The following is a 7,425-nucleotide window of genomic DNA, read 5'->3' as shown; positions in this document are numbered from 1 at the left end:
TTTTATACGAGCACGTGCATGCATTCGCGCACGCGCGCGTGTATATAGCCTCTGCTACAATGAGTTCTCTTATAATATACAAAAAGCATTAATATTCAAAGAATTTACATTTGGTCTTCTGTTATGATAAGATTTCGTTGATATCCGTTACTAACACTGAACCGAAATATCTGTCACCATCTATATTTCCTTCATGAAGTGTTTTCTATATTTCATACATACTACTGGAAATATTTCTATTCCACGACAGTGGGCATAAATTTTTAAATATTGAATTTCTTCTTGGAGACTTTATGTATGTAATAAGGAATTTGACTTGCATTGGTCTGCTCACCTCCTGGAGTCTCGTTACTTTTGATATTCCGACCAAAGTTCAAAATATTTTGGTCATTTTTCATCTTCAAATTTAATCTTTAATGCACATAGGCAAATAAACAACTTCTACATGGCTCTCGGCCTTCAAGAAATATCAGCTAAATCTTCCTCAAATCATACCTTACCGAATTAGAAAAGGAAGGCACTCGTTGTGTAATGTAGTCGTAGATACATCCATATTTCAAGAAGACAGGACCGTCACGACAGGAATGTTATTGATCACACACTTTTCTCTTATGATTGCAAATATGTCTCGAAGATTACAGAAAATCCCTTTCTGGTAGCAAGTTTTCTTGAAGTAGCACTAACTCTCGCTTGAATCCTACAATTTCTTTCTTACTGAAAAATGCAAGACGTGTTTATTCTGACATATTCAGCTGGAAAATCTTGGGGTTACTCATTCCACAGTTAATGATGATGATAATGATGTTGATGATGATGATGGTGGTGGTGGTGGTGATGGTGGCGGCAACGGCGATGGCGGTGACGGCGATGGCGGCGAAAGCAATGGCGGCGACGGCAGGCGGCGATGGCGGTGGCGGCGGCGGTGGTAGTGTTGTTGTTATTGGTGGTGGTTTTGGTGATTGTGATGGTGATGGTAGTGGATAAGATATGACCTCGTACTGAATAGGAAAACTGATTCAAGTTAACTACTGTACATTAGATAAAGTAGTCCTAGATACACTGTGTCTGAATGAAAAATATAATGATTATGGCAAAAGCACTTTCATTCTCAGATCAACAAAATCCAGACATTTTCCTACTCACACTTTCCAGTTATGACTCGGCGGATTTTGCAAGTTCTGTTTTCATTCTCATTATCAAGTAATTAGGCTCTAAACTTACGTTAATCTGTACTAATCTTAATAATACTAAAACTCTAAAACTAAAACTCATTTTTTAATTATTTTCAAGTCAATTTCCATTTTCATTTTAAAGTGAAAGAGAGGAGAAAGTGAAAGAGAGGAGAAAGTGAAAGAGAGGAGAAAGTGAAAGATGTATGTAAGTGTATATGAAATGGACGTGTGTATGTGAAAGAGAGAGAGAGAGAGAGAGAGAGAGAGAGAGAGAGAGAGAGAGAGAGAGAGAGAGAGAGAGAGAGAGAGAGAGAGAGAGAGAGATTTCGGGTACAAATAAACATTTATTTGTACCCGAAATATCTCAGATATAGTATAGTTTATCCCTAAATATTTTTGCATATTTATTTTCATAGTTACCTACGGCAGTGCAGTACACATTTTTGTGACATTTGAACCTCTATTCATATATGAAAACGAATAAACACAATTTTTGTTTGTTATTTCTTGACGAAAAAGAACATGGCTTCCGTGACGTCAACACATACAGAAGAATACACACACATATAATGAATGTTATGGCGTGTCAATCAACTCAAACACACGTCCGATATCTGTGACATACAAACACACATAGTCTTCGCGCTCTTTAAGAAAAGAAAAGTCGACTTTTTGATGTACACAATATTTTAATCATTTAGAAATATTTTCAACTGAATGTGATTTCAAAAATGTACAGTAGGTATTTATATTTTAGCTTTCTTTAAACAGATTATATTTTAACGCTCATTTTAAAATTATTTTCAAGTCAATTTCCATAAAAAAGTTTTATTTATTTACTTTTATTTTAAAGTGAAAGAGAGAGAATGAAAGAGAGAGAGAGAGAGGAAGACAGAGAGAGAGAGAGAGAAAAAAAAGAGAGAGAGAGAGAGAGAGAGAGAAAGAGAGAGATATAGAGTGAAGGGTTGTGTTGTCATGTATACGTACATCCACCAATACATATGTATGCATCTTTTTTGTATGTACGTGTGCATATGTGCGTTTGTGTGTGTGTGTGTGTGAAAGAGAAAGAGAGAGAGTGAGTGAGTGAACGTGTGTTCTCATGTATGTGTAAGTGGCACTCTCTCTTTCTTTCTCTCTCTCTCTCTCTCACACACATACACACACACACACACGTCCATTTCATATACACGTTCATACATCTTTCACTTTCTCCTGTCTTTCACTTTAAAACAAAGTAAATAAATAAAAATTTTCTACGGAAATTAACGAACAAAACCAGCTGATTCGGATGACAGTTCTTAGAGTCAAAGCGACAGTTCTGAGAGTCAAAACAAAAGATCGCCCCAAGGGAATACCATTACAAAATTTTTTTCGAGTACCTTCAACGTGTCTCAGCTCCAAAGATTTGGCTGTTATTTCTAATACGCCCTGCTACCATGTAACTGCTATTCACGATAAAGGACCCGAAACACCTGTTACGTGATAGCAAGGCTTGCAAGAAAACGGTTTCTTTCTGGGGAAAGGAGCCGTTTATGCGTGATTTCGATGTCACATTCGTTGAAAGCATGCGAAATAACCTGGAAAATAAAAAAAAGACCATGAAACAAAACTCCATTGCTGGGAAACTCAGACTTTCCAGGTGACTCAATGGGTCATGGGTAATTTCTTTACTAAGGTTGCTCTTAACATTATTCAACCTTCTTCGAAATAATGCTTGGAAAACCATTGCTTCAGCAAGTTCTTCATTCTTAAATATCTTCTCTATTCTTGGTATTCCTGGATATATCTTAATTCTTGCCAATAATCAGAGACTCTATTTGTTGTCTCAATGGTCAATTGGATTGCCATGGGAGTTGGTTCCATACAAATATCTCTCATACGTCTGTTTCGGTTTTCAACACTTTCCTTACTTTCTCCCACTTGTCATTTGCTTGCCCGTTCCTTCTTTCTTTCTTTCTTTCTTTATTTATTTATTTATTTTTCGCTATTTATTTAGCTTTGCACAGAGGCGGTACTATAGCCAATAAGGTGAAACCGAGGCGTGGTTATAGCTTGTTGAAAACTATTTATTTATATATTTATTTAATATTTATCTACTTATATAGGCGTAGGAGTGGCTGTGTGGTAAGTAGCTTGCTTACCAGCCACATGGTCCCGGGTTCAGTCCCACTGCGTGCCACTTTGGGTAAGTGTCGTCTACTATAGCCTCGGGCCGACCAAAGCCTTGTGAGTGGATTTGGTAGACGGAAACTGAAAGAAGCCCATCGTATATACGTATATATATATGTATGTGTGTATGTGTTTGTGTGTCTGTGTTTGTCCCTCCAACATTGCTTGACAACCGATGCTGGTGTGTTTATGTCCCCGTAACTTAGCGGTTCGGCAAAAGAGACCGATAGAATAAGTACTAGGCTTCTAAAGAATAAGTCCTGGGTTCGATTTGCTCGACTAAAGGCGGTGCTCCAGCATGGCCACAGTCAAAAGACTGAAACAAGTAAAAGAGTAAAAGAGTTATATATTCAGTCTTTTTTTTTTGTGGGTTCTGAATTCATATGCCATCGACGTCTAGTAATACGCTGTTGTAATTAAAATAAATTTTACTCATTCAAAAAATGTATGAATTTATACCATACTTTGTCCCAATGTTAGAAATCTTTATCTAAGGATTACTGTCATATGACACAGATGACAAACTGGGTCAGAAGTAACATACTGTGTTACAAATAACACGTAAGGTCCTTCTACACCAGGAATGCATTTCTAATGATACCGAGTTGCCATGGGATACTGAAAGACGGCCTGGATACTGAAAGACATCCAATTCTAAATTTTATCTCAAATGTCCAGTTGTTGATATTAGTTTATTGCAACACGAATGTATCTCTGATATCATTCCTAAAGGCGAGAGTCAAATCATTGGCTCTGATTCTGCTGTTCCACGATTATAATTCATGTCAGACTTAAACGCTTTCATTGTTTAGTTTCATATTAGTGATCACAAGTGTTCCGGCCGTGTTTGTCACATTATATTTCAGATACAGAATCGAAGAAGTTATTGTTCAATTGTTTTCTTTTTCTTTTTTAAGGTGTTAAAATGTGATTTGAGGGAAATATCGTTGCTATTTATGACATATGTAGAGACCACCCGTTGCCCCCATGATGATTCTAGACTGGTTCACTACTATATTTGGTAATATCTATATGAGATAGAATCAGACTTGAATATTACCTTATGATATAAATAAACACACTGCCGAGAAACAATTGTTTCAATTTTCTTTATTCTTTTTCTTTTTGGCACAATGTCAGCAATTTTAATGCGAGGGATTAGTGTACTTTATTTTATCGACCTCGAAAGGCCCAAGAAAGAAAGTCAACTTCAGCGGAATTTGAACTTAAGACATAACGAGCCGCAAGAAATGCCACTAAACCTTTTGACCGACGCGCTAACGATTCTGCCAGCTCACTGCCTTCTTGCTGAGAAACTCGAACATTTTAGACGTATGTTTCTGGAAAATAAAAACCTAGGAGGGACTCTAGGGATATTTTATTCTGGACTCTGTACTGTAATGAATATTAAGTAAACAATAATGCAACTAATTACTGAAGACTAATTACTGGCTTTACTAATCTAGTTATAGTTGTTTCTGTTTTTGTTGTCATTGTAATTGTTTATATTCATTTTATATTTGTTTTTCTTTCCAAGCTGTCGGTTGCCTTTCCTGTTGTTGCTAATGTAATTGATGCTGCTGCTATAGTAGTGGTGGTGGCGATGGCGGTGACGGCAGTGGCGGCGGCGGTGGTGACGGTTGTAGTGGTGGCGGTAGTGGTGGTAGCAGCAATAGCAGTAGTTCTAGTTGCATCGTTAAAGATGTGTTTGATAATAACTGAGGGGAGAAAGAACAACTTCCATGACTATCATTCAGGTTCTTCAAGACTGGCGAGTAAGTGAAGAAAGGGAGGTGGAGGAAGAGGAGGTATTCTCAAGCTCGAGAACTGACCAGAATTCCTGTAACGGAGAGGATTCCACAAAAGTCACTTGAGGACTAGGCAGTGATGTGTAGACCAGGCGAATAATTGCTGTTTTACATTATGTGAGTACACCCTCCCCCCCCACACACCCTCACACACACACACATATATATATACATATACGTATAGAAGAGTTGGACAAAATAATTGGAACACGTGTTAAATTCAGTGAATATTTATTTAGTATGAAGTTGGTCCTCCTTTAGCTTTCTAAACAGCTTCGATGCGTCTAGGAATTGAGAGGAATCTTGAGCCATTCTTCCCGCAGAACCTGCTCCAGCTGTTGCAGACACGATGGTAGAGGGTAACGACTTGGTGATCCAAAATGTACCACAGATACTCAATAATATTAAGATCTGGAGATTGAGGGCATCACTCCATGTGCTGTAGCTCACTACTATGCTCTTCATTCTAATTCTTAGCCACATCAGAGGTGTGTATTGGAGAATTGTCATCTTGGAAGCTGCACTCTCCATCAGGGAATAATGTGTGGACCATGGGAAGGAATTAATTTCCCAAAATATTCAGATAATCATCGCTGTTGATCCTTCCATGCAGGGCAACGACTGAACCAAGAGAATCCTAAGAAATGGCTGCCCAAACCATCACAGACCCTCCTCCGTGCTTGACTATAGGAAGAAGGCAGTCAGGATTAAAAGCTTCCCCGGGCTGCCTCCACACATAAACTCACCCTGCAACGGGGAAAAGAAAAAAAAACTGAACTCTTCGGAGATATTACTTACTTCTATTGGTCTATCGATCATCCCTTGTGATCTCTACACCAGTTCAGCCTTTTCTGAATGTTTTGATGAGAAAGCAGAGGTTTCCTGATGGTGGGTCTTGCATGATATCCGGCGTTATCGTGCTCACGGCGAACAGTTTTGTTCGAAACTAGGCTAGTCAGATGCTGATTCAATTCTGCAGTCACTTTAGGGGCAGTTGTCCGGTGAATTTTCATCACAATGCGATTCAACACTCGTCGGTCTCTTTCAGTGAGCTTCGCAGTCCTGCCGGACTTACTCCTTCTGCTGGAGGTTCTGCCCTACTTCTGAAATTCAGTCATGGTCCTTGATGTGGTAGCTCTCGAAAAACCAAGGAGTTCAGCTGTTCTTGTGACGGAAGCTTCTGCTATTCGAACTCCAACAATTTGCCCTTTTTCAAACTCACTGAAGTCACGCATCTTAACTTAATTTATGCTACGATCTGAAAAAGAGATAGAAATAATCATTAAATTAGATAAATAAAACCATCTACAATGCAAAACCATAAAAACACAATAAAATGTGGATGGATATTCGTAATATAATGGCTCATTGAAATATAGGCGTTAAATTTCTACTGTTTCAATTATTTTGTCCAACCCCTGTACATAAATGTCAAACGATGAAAATGAGTGCTCAACACCGCATTGGTGGATAGAATTTCTTTATTTGTGAATTAAGGCTACCAGTGGTTTCATGTTGAGAAAAATAGGTAAATATCCTAATATCTAAACAATTTTTCGAGCCGATCACATGGAGGAATGATGTTCATATCCCTTTTAGATAAACACAAAGTCTTGTTGAAGTCGCGGAGATTCTCATAAAGAAAAGAATAAATCAAGAGGCGCTACTCTTGGTTGACATCTTTTGAGTGGTTATCCCCTTTACGTTTCACTTTTGGGTAAACAGTTGTACGGATAGCAAATTTGTCTGCATTATCTTATATCATATTCTGGATGTCTGTGATGTTCGTATGCCTATGTGCTGAGGGGACATATTTCTTCCGTGTGTAGAGTTTCACGCTCAGGAAAGGGGGCTATCCTGGTGGGATTAGTGGTGCAGGAAGTGGTTCCTCTCTATATAGGTTATGGAGTACCCCAATACAGTAATAAACACCATACGCTGAACACCTGAATATGTCAATGAGTATGTATATGGATGCGTATGAATTTATGAGTGTCTATATATATATATATATATATATATATATATATATATGTGTGTGTGTGTGTGTGTGTGTGTGTATACGTACGTACGTATAATTCGTATATATATATATATATTTCCAAGGTTTCAAATTTGTATATTTAAAAACGATAGAGACTTCCAACACGATCGATTTTTATTCCATTTATTTACTATTCGATGTCAACATTTCTGTGCTCAACTCTATCCAGCGACTGATCCGTTGGATGTCTGACGTTTGGCACTTCCTCAGGGATGGCGTCCATTAGAAC

At 38.1% G+C, this 7,425-nt stretch overlaps 1 pseudogene; it reads left to right on the top strand.

Annotated features, from left to right (window-relative positions):
- Positions 1-3,169: 3,169 nt before the first annotated feature.
- LOC128247935 (U4 spliceosomal RNA) lies at positions 3,170-3,281 on the top strand (annotated as a pseudogene).
- Positions 3,282-7,425: the final 4,144 nt, after the last annotated feature.

The sequence above is a fragment of the Octopus bimaculoides genome, chromosome 5 (assembly GCF_001194135.2).
Source record: "Octopus bimaculoides isolate UCB-OBI-ISO-001 chromosome 5, ASM119413v2, whole genome shotgun sequence".
Taxonomy (NCBI): domain Eukaryota; kingdom Metazoa; phylum Mollusca; class Cephalopoda; order Octopoda; family Octopodidae; genus Octopus; species Octopus bimaculoides.
The sequence above is the reverse complement of the archived record's forward strand: the minus strand, read 5'-3'. Positions and strand labels throughout refer to the sequence as shown.